This window comes from Aedes albopictus, chromosome 2 (genome assembly GCF_035046485.1).
Source record: "Aedes albopictus strain Foshan chromosome 2, AalbF5, whole genome shotgun sequence".
Taxonomy (NCBI): domain Eukaryota; kingdom Metazoa; phylum Arthropoda; class Insecta; order Diptera; family Culicidae; genus Aedes; species Aedes albopictus.
The window spans coordinates 452,244,642-452,260,620 of record NC_085137.1 but is presented as its reverse complement, the minus strand read 5'-3'; the positions used below and the strand labels follow the sequence as shown (position 1 = coordinate 452,260,620).

The window sequence follows — 15,979 nt, the reverse complement described above, 5'->3', positions numbered from 1 at the left end:
AAGATTGTAAATAAAATTTATTAATCAAGTCTTTAATTGTGTTATATACTTATTTAATGATTTTTAGATATAAAAATGTTATGTAAAGCTAACACATTTCACTACTTGTAAAAACATGAGGTAAATTTACGTTAATTTTTTGTATATAAGTTTTAATTAATATTTGAGTTAAATGTCTCTGGAGTCATATTTTTCTATTATATTTTAAACAAGCTAAGAAAAACTTTTATTGAATAAAAGATGACAAAAATATCAAAAAAAATCAGTTTTACTAAAATAGCCTTAAACTTTTAATCGATGACATCAATAGTAGATTTATCTAATATTTATTTTCAGGAATTTTTAGCTCTTCTAAAAGCAGTTGAAAGTTAATAGAAAATTAGGCTATATTACCGTCCTCATCTTAAAATTTGGCAGACGATACTGTCTTAAGTTAAATTTTATTCTTTTTAGAAAATTTGACAACTTCAGATTAAGTTTACATACACAAATTTTTGTAAAAGTTTCACCTAAACTATGTTTAAAGTTTCTTTGACCTATTATTTTTCGAATGAGACCTAGGCTCTTGAATTTAACCACTTAAAATAAATTACAATAAATGTCCACTAGGGCACTGCGTGATCGATTCCAATTGGCAGTGGCACTTACACTTTGTATAGCGCCTCAATGTATTATATTCTAATTCTACCACATCGAACTGGTTACCGATGCGCTGCTGCCACTTTTCTACCCTGTCAATAGGTAGAATGATGAGCACGATGGTGCTGATGTGTGGCTGCTGTTCCTTTTCCAGTTCAACCCAAGCAGAAGGGCATAACAACAGCATAAGAAAATGTGTTATTTTGACAAAATAACTGAGCAATGAAATAAGTTATTTTCATGTTATTAACATAACAAATTATGTTATGAACTTGGCTGTCATAAGCGGCAAAATTACAAAAATCATAACAAAAAAATGTTCCTGGAAGAACAATTTAATAACATGTTTTGTTAGTTCGATAACAACATAATAACAATGAATTTGGGCAATATTTCAATAACAAATGTTGTTATTTAAAAGTTATTGATGACAATCCGAAAGCAAAATTAGTTATGATATCAAACTAATAACAAAGTAAGTATTAATGCTAGGATCTTGTACCATTTGAGCAGGTGTGCCTATTATTGGCACTTGCCGCTGTAACTAAATCAATTTTATACGTAATTGGCACACGATGAGTTACGGACAGTTTCTTACCCTATACAAAAATTCAAATCATTTGGTTTGAAATTGACTTAGTTATAGCATCAAGTGCCCGAAAAAGCTAGGCCCAAATGACTCGAGACCCTATATCAATAACTAAACAAACATATCTTTTTGAATTTCTTTGACTGAGAGAGTTACAGCGGTAATTTCTTTCTGGCTTGCAGTCTTGTATGTTGGCTCACGAAACAATTATTTTTGCTCCAACGTTTCGATCCCGGTTTGGACCCCTGATGAAGATCCAAACCGGGATCGAAACGTTGGAGCAAAAATAATTGTTTCGTGAGCCAACATACAAGACTGCAAGCCAGAAAGAAATTACCGCTAAACAAACATATCAATAATCCTATCTAGTTAACTATGCGCATTATACAAAATCAATTTCAATCAATTTATCAATCATTAAAATCAATTTCAAAACTTGTTATTGTCGTGCTACTGTTTAAACAATATATGTGCACTCTCTAATAATAACTAAATTTGTTGCTAAACAAAACATATTATTAAAATATATTTTATGAGTGTATATCAATAACTTGATCATAACAAAATAAGACTGTTAAACTAAACATGTTACAAAAAAGTTATGCCTTGATCAGTTAACAATAACAAAACAAGATATAAAAACAGAATATGAGATTTGATAGTTATTAGTTTGATATTCCCCTCTGCTCGGGAATTGGGGGTCGTCCATTATGAGTTGCGGTTCGCTGATATCCAAAGTTCCGGGTCCGTTAGAGCTATATGCTCCGAAGAGGGTCAGCTGCTTTCGGGGGAAAAAGCAACTGACGAAAAATTGCCGCTCATGAAGCGAATGTGTGGACCAATTTTTTGACATATCAATTTATTCTCAGATATGTAAATTTTCATACTGTCATGGGTGACATTTGTTAAAATCCAAATTCGTATCTTATTTTTTTTTTAATTTGTTGTAAACTCGAATATGGTTGCATGCAGGGGAAAGTATGCATAGTTTTTTCATTATAACTTTTATTTAAAACCTATTTTTGATATAAACAATCCCAATAAATTGTTTCCTATTGCTTGCTTTTAAAAATCAATGAAAAATAAAAATTTGAGGAAATTAATACAGTTAGAAGCATACGACCATCCTGGGCTACTTGGTAAATTTTAAGGCAGCTTCCTACAGAAAATATAATTAAAAAATCATAGGGTAAGGTTTTTGGAAAATTGAAATTATATGACATCTGACTTGGGGCGTCTCCAGTTAGCCTAGTGGTTAAGGCTATGATCGCCAATCCGGAGACGGCGGGTTCGATTCCCGTTCCGGTCGGGAAAATTTTCTCGATTCCCTGGGCATAGTGTAACATTGTCCTTGCCTCACAATGTACAAATTCTCTTGCAATGGCAGTCAAAGAAAGCCCTTCAATTAATGACTGTGGAAGTGCTCAAGGAACACTAAGTTGAAGCGAGGCAGGCCAAGTCCCAGTGAGGACGTAGAGTTACAAAGAAGAAGACATCTGACTTAGATCCGCGCTGAATATTACTCTCAGTTTGACTTTTTTTTGAATTAAAATTTTATTTATTTTTGAAGAAGAATGTTATAGTTTTAACATACGCCTCTTTCAAAAGCAAGGTGAAGAATATTGAAACAAATTGAATTGAAAAATGTCGCGTTTATGTGATTTGTGTGTTGAGCTGGAAATACTTTTGGAACAGCTGTATGAAAACAGCAAGTTTGTTTTTCAAAAAATATAGCTGTGAGACGGTTTGTTTAATTAAAATGTTGTTTTGGAAAATATATCAGGAAGTGTTAAGAACTAAAAAAATACACAGAAAATAAGTAATCCAATTTATTCATTTATTTACTCATTTATTTTAATTAGCCGTTACTTAAGAACGGTTTAATATTGGTGTAAAAACTAAGTAAATATTTTTTATTGGAAATTGTATGTACGGAAAAAACAGCAAAACTGTTTCCTTGAAATTTATTTTTTTATATCAGATTTTCCACCAAAGCAGCTTTCAGGAAAGTTTTCTTTCCGGATTCCTTCAGAACTTTTTCTTCCATTAAAAATTGTTCATGGACTTCTCCTAAAACTCTAACAACGGAATCCTTCAATAATTTGTCCAGTGATGGATTGTTTCAGAAGTGCTTACATGGATTTCTTCATAATTTCTCCACGATTTCCACAAGAAATTTATCTAAAGATTTCTCCAAGGATTCCTCTAGAAAACGTTCCATGAATTCATTCCAAAATTTCTCCTGGGATTCACATCTTCTCTCCTTTTCTTGGAGTAACGCCCTAACTGAGACAAAGCTGAATTCTCAGCTTACCCAGGTAACCAATAAGCATTTGAATAAGCCGTATTTCTGTTTCATATCTGCATTCGGCCTGCTTACTGTCGTATCATAGCAGTCCGACTGCTAAACTGCCCCATATTAACAATTCAAATGCTACTTAAAATCTGACAGCAGTTTCGAAGCATTTCAAATGCACGGTATGTTTTGGTCAACAGGAATCATAACTGCCACTTTATTGCCATGAAACCACCGACGAACCGACGTGACAGTGGTGTTTCAAAAGTGCCCCCCCTAAATTTAACGGTCGACCAGCAAAGCGAGCGAACGCTTCTGTCAAATCAGCGCAGACACGAACCTTTTCCTACCATGAACCGTTATAGAGGTGGCGGTTGTGTTCGGCTATTTTTCATCATGGCGTCGGGGACACCAAGTTTGAATTAATTTGTTCTAGCTGTCACGTCGGTTCGTCGGTGATGAAACTGCTAAGAGAGATGGGTGATGCTAAAACCATAACACATTTCCACTTTCTAATTTACGTGCCACGGCTGTAGAAGCCATCATTATTCGCATGTCTAGTCAATCATTCACATGTCTAGTCAATGACAAATTAATTCCATGGTTGGTTTTCTATGATCGATTTTATTATCAGAACCTGCTGAGCTCATAACATAACGAAGCAACTGCCGCCGGTGTAATACTCATGCCTTAAATTGATCAAAAATCCAACGCGCTTTATCTAATCACCTATAGCTTACTTTGTAGCTCGGTTCAGCACCATCGTCAGCCAGAGGATCGAGGGATCAAATCTCAATTTCGCCGAAAACAGCTAAAAAACAGCAACAGCAGTTCAGGACGTGCCCCAAGCCTCAAAAGTTCCACAGGAGAGTGAGAAAAAAGTAGAGATAGGAAAGCCGTGAAATGGGCAGGGGAAAATATTTTTTTTTATTTTTGACAATCTGGGGGATAGGAGGTATAAGCATTTAATCAGCCGTATATTGGGCCAAAAGCTGCATTTAATTAGCACAAATGGCGCATATACGGCTGATTAGCATTTAATGACCTGCTGTAAAGGCGCATATAGTGCCGAATTAATGCTATTTTAACTGCTTATTGGTTACCTGGGTAGTGTTCTATGATCACTCCCACATTTACTAGCTGAGAGCTTCCTCTGCCAATGATGCATGTGTATTAGTATGGGGCAATTATCAAATTCTCACTCCAGTTGACTTTTTTGATTCCATTAGGTCCCATATCAACTGTGCAAAATTTCAGCGCAATCGGTGAAACTATAATTTAGCGCTAGCGGTTCAAAGTTATCATAAAATTTACTATGGGAAAAGTTGCACTTTCAAATAAAACATCCCAGAGGTCGCCCCTTGTCTCCTTAATTCAACTCGATCAACGCTTCTTGTAGAAAAATCATTTATGAAACTTTCCTTCGAAGACCGCAAAACGATTGGATGCTTGTGGAAAAAGTTATTGATTTATTACTGATTAGTGATCCAACGAACGGCTTTTTGTTTTGTTTTATTAGCAGCACTGTATCTGCTGCCTTGGCTGCTGCTATTTCTGGGGGAGGTGATGCCTCCTGCCACCCCATGCTACAACGGCAGCAGCAGTGCTGCTGATAAAACAAAACAAAAAGCCGTTCTTTGTATCACTAATTGGTAATAAATCAATAACTTTTTCCACAAGCATCCAATCGTTTTGCAGTTTTCGAAGGCAAATTTCATAAATGATTTTTCTTCAAGAAGTGTCGACTGATTTGAATTAAGGAAATAAAGGGTGACCTCTGGGATTTTTTGTTTAAAAGTGTAACTTTTCCCATAGTAAATCCTATGCAAACTTTGAACCGCTTGCACTGAAATTTTGTACAGTTTTTTTTTTGATGGCTGTTCGGGTTCGTTTGGAAGTTGACCATCAATGTTAACTTCTTTTCCCGATCAGCCTAGATAGCTGTGTAGTGTCGGTAGCGGTTGTCTCAATTGGCTAAGAATAACACTACGGATCGCCTGATCCAGTGGTAAGAGTCCACTAAACAGGTGACCCCTAATTCATGGTGTTATGCGGCTTTATGCTGACCGTGCCAAAGAATGAATGGTTAGGGGGGTCTAATAAAAACCTAACCACAAACGGAGCCTGTGGAGAGTTAGGGCGTCCTCCACAGTATTACGCCCTTACTGCGCTAACCGGAGCACTGGTGTAGTGGACCTTGCCTTACTCCGAGATAATCAGTTGCCCTTCTTAAGTCTCAAATTTGAGGCTAAATAAGGGCGGGGTTATTCAAATGTTGTTAATTAGCTTACATTACTACCTATATGGGTTCGCTTATTGCGTTTTCGCCATTGGCGTTTTTGACACCGATTTGGTTCGTCGTTGATGTTTCCTTTTTGTGCTGTGATTGTGAAGAGTGTAATCCTGTCTAGTTTGGGTAGTGGCTACGGCAAGGAAACGTCAGATCAATTTTCAGCGTAAAAAGCGTATGTAGCCCAAGTGGATCTCCTTCAAAAAGTTGATTTTCGTAGGGTAACTTCTGTATAAGTTACCTTGTGAACCCAGCTTTGCTTTTTTCATTATAGATGAAGTGTCGTGCCTCGAGCATGCTTTATTTTAGAATAACGTTAACAGTATGTTTCAACCTTTCCTTGTGGATGCCTTCAAGCAAGCCTTGTTTTCAGCATCTTTTCGCTGATATTTGGCATCTGAAGTAGCTCAAACATTGATTTGAGATGCTTCAGTTTGATGGAATACTTAGGTAGTACAGTTCATGGTTAACTTAACATAGAATTGCACCTAACTCAACTCTGCATGAGTAGAATTTGTCATGAGTTGACTGATTGGCATGTGTCAGATGAGGAATCTCCATTTGACATTCTTTGCACTTTTGAGTGTTCCTTCGCAAACTTTGCGTATTCAGGCGTCCCTGCTCAATAAACTAGGGAACCTAATTGGTTGCGATCACATTTTATGGATAACTCGCTTCCATTGCTACTCCAAGAGAGTTTCATTGTGGTTTTGTTATTAAAACGCCCTTCATTGTGGTATACCATAACTACTGCTTTGAAAGAAGCTTGTCCTCTGCGGTCTGTGCGGACCGCAAGAGGTATTCCTGAATGGAACTCGGACCTGTTCAAGTTCTAAATATCTTCGGATAAACCAGTCTTTTGTATAGCTACGAACCTTTGCTTCTACCCCGAGAATTGTAGCTATAGAATCGATTTAGTGTGCACTAAAAAGCTCTGCTTACTTCAAATCTCCTGGACCAAATGGGGGTTTGTCCTATTTTTCTCCAGAGGGATTTGAGTTTTTTCAAACATGTTTTGAACTCTTGTAGTTTTCTACTGGGTATTTTCATGGCGTGAAATTACTCTGTAGTTTTATCCCGAAAGGGTGCGTGCGTTGTAAAAAGAAGGAATAAGTTCCAGATTCATCTGGTTACCTCGTTCTTTCTGAAATGCTTGAAACGCATTGTCGATTATCACATCTGTGATGTTCGTCTGGCTAGCATGCCTGTTCATGTGAACTCACATGTCTCCCAATTTGGGATGTCCACAGTGACTCTTTTACACAAAGTTGTATACGTTTTCAAGAAAGCACTCGCTCAAACGTAGTTTTTGCTTGGGTGATTTCTTGAATATTGAGGATGCTTTTGATGACGTGCCTTTCTATGTCATATTGAAAGTCGCATGACGTCGCAAGCTCTTTTTACGCTTATGCGTTTTACAGTGTCCTTTTCAGGGCACTGATTAACCCCGTTGAGGTATGGGCTATGAGCTCTCGTTGCGCTTAGGCGTTCATTCCCTCTTTTAGGGCACCCCTTCCTATTTCATCACCTTTCCCTTTCCCAATTCCCATCCCTTGTCCCAATCTCCCTCAGGTAAATGATGAAATAGGCTCATATGTATGGCGATGGCACAAATGTCCCAAATGGAGGATAACGTGCCTCTGGAGCCGGCCTTCTGATACCTGATACGGCAGCAGCAGTGCTGCTGATAAAACAAAACAAAAAGCCGTTCTTTGTATCACTAATTGGTAATAAATTAATAACTTTTTCCACAAGCATCCAATCGTTTTGCAGTTTTCGAAGGCAAATTTCATAAATGATTTTTCTTCAAGAAGTGTCGACTGATTTGAAGGGTGACCTCTGGGATTTTTTGTTTAAAAGTGTAACTTTTCCCATAGTAAATCCTATGCAAACTTTGAACCGCTTGCGCTGAAATTTTGTACAGTTCATATGGGACTTAAATGGGATCTAAAAAGTCTACTGGATCGAGGATTTGATGTTTGTACTGCTATAACAGAAACTGCTATAAACAGTATATAAAAATTAGTTTGGTGTGTACTGAGTGAAGAACACAGTGAATTTAGCTATCAAAAATCATTTGGGGTACTCACTAAACAGATTAAAATGCTGCGTAAGCCATTATTTTCTGCTTATTTGAAATGTTTCATGATTTTGCGAGTGAAATAATCAAAGAATGCCTTGGTGATCGCGACGTTTAATCAGTTTAATCAGTTTACGCTGTTAAGTGAGAGACTCATGAAGTCAAATTCCGAATATCTCGGAAACGGTTACTTTCAGAATGGTTATTACAGTAGACGTTCGGTCAGTGCAAGCGATTTAACTGCAATGCTTTTTTACTACAAGTCCGGTAAGTGCAACAAATTTGCAAGTCTCGCACCGCCAAATGTCAAAATGGTGCGCCATGTTAGCCCAAATGAACAGACGGATGAAAGTTACGTTCATTTACCGTCAGTTGATGATTTGTTGATACTGTCAGGCGTTTCAGTTATTGGATTTTTGTTTGCTAAGTGAAACGTAAACAAGTTGCAGTTATCTTACGTCTACTGTATCTTTGACATCCTACCAAAATTTGAAAACGGTCTGATAAAAAGTTCCAAACCTTTTTTCACGTTGTTTGCCCGACTATCTATCGCGTAAGAATACAAAACTACGGTTAACAGAGAAGAAAGAAAATCTAATGCTCTGATCAAGGGGAAGTTTGACAATATTTACTTGTTTTGCTTCGCACCAGACAAGACTTAACTTGGGCGGTATTTTCGACTGCATGTCACCTGGGATCTTTAATTGTAATAGCTCGGCAATCTTATCAAAGAATTAAGCGAACTACAATGTTCTCGCTCCAACGTTTCGGTCCTGGTGTGGGACCTTCTTCAGGGATCTATAATTTATTACAATAAGGACAATAATTGGACTCGTATTTGACATATAAAGTTACACATAAAACAATTTTACAAACATAAAGGTGTTTAAATTTACATTTTTGTAGTCTGTTTAAAATTACTTACAAAGAATTGTTCGCTCTTGTCCTAATACTTTTAGCCTGTCGTGTTGTCCTTTTCGTTCAAACATTTGTGGAATCCTATTTTGTGTAATAATCTTAATTTCAAATTGTCTGTGTCGCAAAATCGTCTACTCACTGTTGTAGGTGTACTAAACGGTCAACGATATTGTATATTGTTCTAGTAGCGGGAGTATTTGGCGTTTTCTTTGCACTGTTTCACTGTCGGGTGTAGGCGAGTCTAATGTTTTCCAGTTTTTAAAGATGGTTCCTGATTCTGATTTTGTGTTTGTATTAGTAATGTGTTTGGTCTATTGCTATTAGTGTTATTGTGGTGATGGTACTTTCTTAGTATGTGCATGATTCCTGCATAACTAATACTTAACCCATCCGTATCGGTCCGTTTGTTTATATTTTTCGTCGTCAGAATGTGGCAAATTTCTAGGATGGGAAGTCTCGTTGGTTTATTGCTGGTGTCTAGTATTGCTGGGTTGGAGTAGTCGAATGTGTGTCCTGTCGTTGCGCTGTGGTGCATTATAGCCGTCCTTTCTTTCCATTGGTCAAGTTGTATCTTTTTGTAGTCCTCATCTTGCATGTCCATAATTTTATCGAGTTTGTTTTTGTCCGATTTGTGTCCGTAGAGTCGTGTCTGTAGTTTGTTCGTAGTTAACCCTACATACATAGCTTCGCATTGTTGACATCTTAGGCTGTATATGACGTTGCTCCTCTGCTGTTTTTCGGTTGTCCCTTTCATGCGCGTGTACATCCCTTGCATCGTGTTGTTGTTGTAGTGACATATTTTTATGTTTGCATATTGCCCTGTCTGTTGTATGTGTTTCGTTATCAGCGGTGAAAGCTTGTCGATGTATGGGATTGACCTGTATATCGTCTCATCATTATTAGTTCGTTCCGTTCGTGTTTGTGTCATACAACTTGACCAATGGAAAGAAAGGACGGCTATAATGCAAAACAGCGCAACGACAGGACACACATTCGACTACTCCAACCCAGCAATACTAGACACCAGCAATAAACCAACGAGACTTCCCATCCTAGAAATTTGCCACATTCTGACGACGAAAAATATAAACAAACGGACCGATACGGATGGGTTAAGTATTAGTTATGCAGGAATCATGCACACACTAAGAAAGTACCATCACCACAATAACACTAATAGCAATAGACCAAACACATCACTAATCCAAACACAAAATCAGAATCAGGAATCACCTTAAAAAACTGGAAAACATTAGACTCGCCTACACCCGACAGTGAAACAGTGCAAAGAAAACGCCAAATACTCCCGCTACTAGAACAATATACAATACCGTTGACCGTTTAGTACACCTACAACAGTGAGTAGAAGATTTTGCGACACAGACAATTTGAAATTAAGATTATTACACAAAATAGGATTCCAGAAATGTTTGAACAAAAAGGACAACACGACAGGCTAAAAGTATTAGGACAAGAGCGAACAATTCTTTGTAAGTAATTTAAAACAGACTACAAAAATGTAAATTTAAACACCTTTATGTTTGTAAAATTGTTTTATATGTAACTTTATATGTCAAATACGAGTCCAATTATTGACCTTATTGTAATAAATTATAGATCCCTGAAGAAGGTCCCAAACCAGGACCGAAACGTCGGAGCGAGAACATTGTAGTTCGCTTTATTCTTTAATAAGACTGCCGAGCCATTACAATTAAAGATCCCAGACAAGACTTAACAGTTGTGCCACAAAACTAACCCAACATCATCTAGATTCTAGAAAATACTGTGCTGTTGCGTCAACGGGTTCTTCGCCACAGCTTCCAGCAGGAAAGAATGTTCTTTAAAACGCTACAAAGCACTGCTGGTTTGGGAAGAATTTGGCAGATTATAACTAAATGATAACTCTGTTGCAGTTTTTTTAGCAAATATGACGCCATCCCCAAATTACGCGTCGCTCAAGGGAGAGGGAAAAGTACAACCGAGCGTTACGATCCATACAAAAATTTTAGGACTTACGTACAAAAAAGCGTAATCGAAGAGGGGGGGGGGAGGTTCTAAACAGGACGATTTTAGCGTTGCGTTCTAAATGAATGCTATAAGTTTTGTTTTATGGCTTTTGACTCGAGTGGTCAGTATTACAAATATAATCAAACTATTTCGCGTCAATATAAAAACTTAATACATTTTGAAATTATTTTGTTACAAAAAATGTAGCAAATATACAATAAATGTGTTAAGAAATTTTTTATAGGCAATTATTTTAATATGCATAATGTAACAAATGCTGTTATATATCTGTTTGAATAAATAATACATGTTTTATTATAGGGAATCGCGCCACATGGGCGGTGGCTTCTATTTTCGTCTGTTTTCCGCTATAACTCAGTCAAATTTGAACCAATTGACACAATTTTTGGAATGCGGTGAGATGGGTATAGTATCTACCCGTGTACAACATTTCAAGTCAATTGGTTCTAAATTGACTGAGTTATAGTGGAAAACAGACGAATATAGAAGCCACCGCCCAAGTGGCGCGATACCCTAGCTTTGTTTTTATAATAATAACAAATTTTGTTACAATTCTGTTATGGTTATTCACATATACGAATCCTTTTATAGTTATTTATGTAACGAGTTGCAAAAAGTTGATTTTTTCAGCACGTATCGTACATTTATCCAACGAGGCCTGCCGAGTTGGATAAATACGAAGAGTGCCGAAAAATCGAGTTTTGCAACGAGTTCCATACAAAATTTTATGCAATGATTTTTTTCATAATGCAACTCATTTGAGTTGCATAATGTTCATAATGCAACTCAAATGAGTTGCATTATGATCTTTTTACAACTATTTTTCATTATGCAACTCATTTCAGTTGCATAATGAACCAGTTCGGAAAAATTGGCCATTATGATACCAAAATGAGTTGCATAAAACATAAATTATGATACTGAATTGCATAAACAAAATTATATCAAATTGTGTTATTTCGAACAACGGTTGTAATAACACTAGTTTACAAAATAAAACGAAAGTCGTGAACTTCTGTCAACGACCAAAATTTTTGAAGCATAATTTAGCGCTGATTTCGAAACCGTGCTTCAAAAAATTTAAAGTAGAACAGTTTTTGAGTTTTAGCTCAATATCGAGTTTTACAACTTTTTAAAATATGGAATTTAATAAAATTCAAAAATCTTCCGTTTTGTTCAACTAATTTTAAATCTTTTTCCATAAAATAAATGCTGAATATAATACCATTCGACTATCTGAATGCAGGTTTTGCGTCAGATTGATGAAATTCAAGATATTGGCGAGTTTTGGGATCTTCTTAAATTTTTGCAAATTTTCCAAAAATAAATGAAGAAATGTATTTTTTTCAATAAGAAAAATACAGTTTAAAAATTCTTTCTCAGCGTTTATTTGACATATCATATGTAAGCGAGTTACAGTAAAAAAAAATCAGCTCAATCGGAGCATTGATTACGGAGAATGAGATGTGTGAAGTGAGCGACGTTGCTTAAAAATAGAACAAAAATCGATTTCAAATCATCAACCTTGTATGGAAAGTCGAAAAAATTTCCGCTCTACTGTATTTTTTTCCTTCGCGTTTTCGAACTCAGGGCATGATTCTACACCAAAAACGATCATCAGCTTACTGAGTTCAAAAATGCTGTAAACTAGTGTAATTTTGTTATAATCTTGTTAGGAGCTCTGGTCGGGCAGAGACTCCTTCAAAATCTTCTCTTAGAGTTCCTTTAGACATTTACCAAGGAAATACTTTATAAAATCTCACATGGATATTTTTAGAAAATTCTTTCAAACTTCCGAATAGAAATGCTTTCAAAAATTCCTCCACGTGTGTGTTCAGATTTGTTAAGCATTGCCTTAGATATTATTTCAAGTGTTCTTTCGGGAATTGTTCCATAGTTGCTTCAGAAATTCTTCCTGATATTTCGCAATTTCCGAAGGAATGTCTCCAAGAATTTCTTTCATTAGAAATTTCTCCAAAAATTCTTGCATATTTTTTTCTGTTGTGCCAGCAGGATTGCTGCAGTTATTCATACAGAGATTTCTTCAGGAAATTCTCTGGGAAATCATCTAAAGCAATATTAGCAAATAGCAATGAACCTCCCATTTTCCCATACATTGTCACGTGCGCATCTGATCGCTTATGGCGATTGTAACAAAATGTTTGGGAGAATGGAAGGTTCGCTCACATTGTCATCGATATCTCACTGTTGCGGTGAAAGCTCACCTAAAAAATTGAATGTTTTGAAAAGCTTAGACTATCAGTTTCTTGATGAGTTCAGATTTGAAATCGGTGGTTAAGAACACAGCAAAAATCTAGATTTAAAAAAAAAATATAAAATGTAAAATGGCGGCCACATCTAAGATGGCTGCCAAAAAAATTTCAACTTCAAATGAAAGGACTACCATTAATTTCCCTTCATAGAAATGTGGAGATTTGTTCATGTTTTCACCCTTTTTTATCATTTTCTAGCGAATAACCAAGAAAAATTCTAATCCCTAGACTTTATGTTATGCTAGCCTGGTTCCAACGAGAACTACCCAATACGACATCTTTATGACAATTCCTATCCCTGCTCCAGGGATTGCTTCAGCAATACCTTCAAAGACTCTTAAGGTATTTTAATAGAAATCTCTTTAAATCTTTTGCATGGATTGCTTCAGAACTACAAACCACTTCGTAAATTTGATTTTTGCTATACGTAATAAATGGACGCTGCTTTATGTGAATCTATCAATCTGTATCTTCTCTCACCTTCAAGTCATACCACAGAGAAGTCATACGAACCGAAAAGTTTACTACAGGGTGATGTTCCACGGTCATGAGACTTGAAGTGTTCGAACAATGAGCACCAAGGACTGTCTTTGGCCACAAGTGATTTGCGGCATCAAACCGAGTGCAGACATGGGCTTTAATCAATGGATCAAATAATTCAGTAAATAAATACGCTTAATTAGAGGGTCTTGTTTCCCGGACTGAAAAAAATCCCGGGATTCGGGATTTTTATTTTTGAAATCCCGGGATTTCCCGGGATCCCGGGAAAAATCAAAATTTCCCATAACCGATAAAAAAGTGATGGAATGAATTTTGAAACCGTCTTTAACCAAATTTTAGCGACTAATAAAGATGTTCAACTCTTCGGATTTTTATTTTCATTTCTTATTCCTAAAGATAGGATTTGCATTCCTGGGAAAATCATAAAAAATAATATGTATAAATCCATAAGGTCTTTTCATGCTAGTTCTGGGAGCAATTAGACAGCTTCTCTGACAAAGCTTGAGTGGTAAAGGTTGGAAGAGTGATTTTAAAATTTCTTATGACAACTTTTTGTCAACATTTTGGATCGTACTGAAAAAGATTGGAGAAATTGGGTTAATTTCAAACAAATTCAAGCAAAAAGGCTTCTATTAGATATTGTGAAATATAATAAAGAACAATTGGCAGAGTAATTCACTGCGCGTCCTTCTTACAAATTCTTGTGGAATTGCTATTAAAAACTCTTTGAAGAATCTTACGACTTCGATAATTCCTTCCAAAAAATCCTATTTCGATATATTGAGTTTCACTTTTATTAATGTTTTGACTTCTGTGATAATTTAAAAGTCCACTGAAATATCATTTCATGCAAGATTATATTTCATGCTCTGGGACGTTGAAAGCCCAATAAGATCAGGTTCTACTGCTGGTTGTGTTTTTACCTCGGCTATGTAATACATTTCGCTCTGTTTTTCGTTTTGTTGACATACATCTCTGCAACAACTCTGCAGAAAGTCTAAACAAGAAGTACTATTTATGCTGGAAACTAATTCAAAAATTATCATAAAAATTGTTACAAAATTTCTGTTACTTTTATTTTTATTTATTTATTTATTTACTAGTCTTCGAATACATCGTACAGACAGTTAATACTATGAACTAGAACTTATCCTACTTTTAAACATATGCTTAGTCACATTAAAATCAAAATTTACAGACACTTCATTAAAACGACGACAACAAACATCAAATGGATTATTTTGTCCAAAAAGAGTACGATGAAGGGGATTACGAAGAAAGTCAGCCCGTCTGGTTCTTCTGGGCGGAACGTTGAGAAGTATGTTGCTCAGCAGTAACGGGCAGTCCACATTGTCACGCATGATGTCAAACACAAAGAGGCGCTGCAATAAAATCCTCCTACTTTCCAAGGTTGGCAGGTGTATCAAAGCACTACGATGTTCGTATGGTGGCAGTCGAATGGGATCATTCCACGGCAGTTGACGCAGTGCGAATCGAAGAAAGTTTCGTTGAATACGTTCAATGTGGTGTTTATGAACGGCATGGTAGGGCGCCCACACGAGCACGCCGTATTCTAGTATACTGCGCACTAGTGTGCAATACAAACTCTTCAAACAGTACACATCCGTGAAATACTTTGTGTTCCGCTTGATGAATCCAAGAATTGCAAATGCCTTTGCAATCGTTGCTGCAATGTGTTGTGCAAAGTTTAGCTTGCTATCCAACAGCACACCTAGGTCCCTGACAGCATCAACTCTGGCGATAGAAGTTGTTGACATCCTGTAGTCGAAACCGATTTTACTTCTTGAGCGGCAAAACGAAATCACATTACATTTCCGGATATTTAATTCCATTCCATTGAGCAGGCACCAGTTCGATAGTCTGTCGATGTCAGCTTGAAGTGCACAGCATTCCACAAGCGAAGAAATTGTGCGAAAAAATTTCAAGTCATCAGCAAACATGAGTTTCGGAGATTGTATGGTTTCGCAAAGGTCGTTGATAAATAGTATGAAGAGAAGAGGGCCCAAGTGACTACCTTGGGGTACCCCGGATGTAATGCCAAAAGCATCCGAGTTCGTTCCACTGATGCGTACGTAAGCGCTCCGTCCAGTAAGATATGACAATATCCACCGTGTCAACCAGCTTGGTAAGCCCATTCTGTCCAATTTATCAACAGCCAATAAATGGGGCACTCTGTCGAACGCTTTGGTAAAGTTGACATACACGGCATCTACTTGCTGTCGCTTTTCCAAAGTATTTACCAACGTTGAGACGTATGTCATCAAATTGGTAGTAGTAGAACGTTTTTTAACAAATCCATGTTGGAATTCGGAAATGACATGTTTCACTTGTGGATATAGCGAAT

At 36.7% G+C, this 15,979-nt stretch overlaps 1 protein-coding gene across 1 annotated transcript in view; it reads left to right on the top strand.

The window, feature by feature from the left end:
- The window catches only part of LOC134288597 (uncharacterized), a 385,031-nt gene that overhangs the window by 304,585 nt on the left and 64,467 nt on the right, over positions 1-15,979 (top strand). The window lies entirely within an intron of this gene.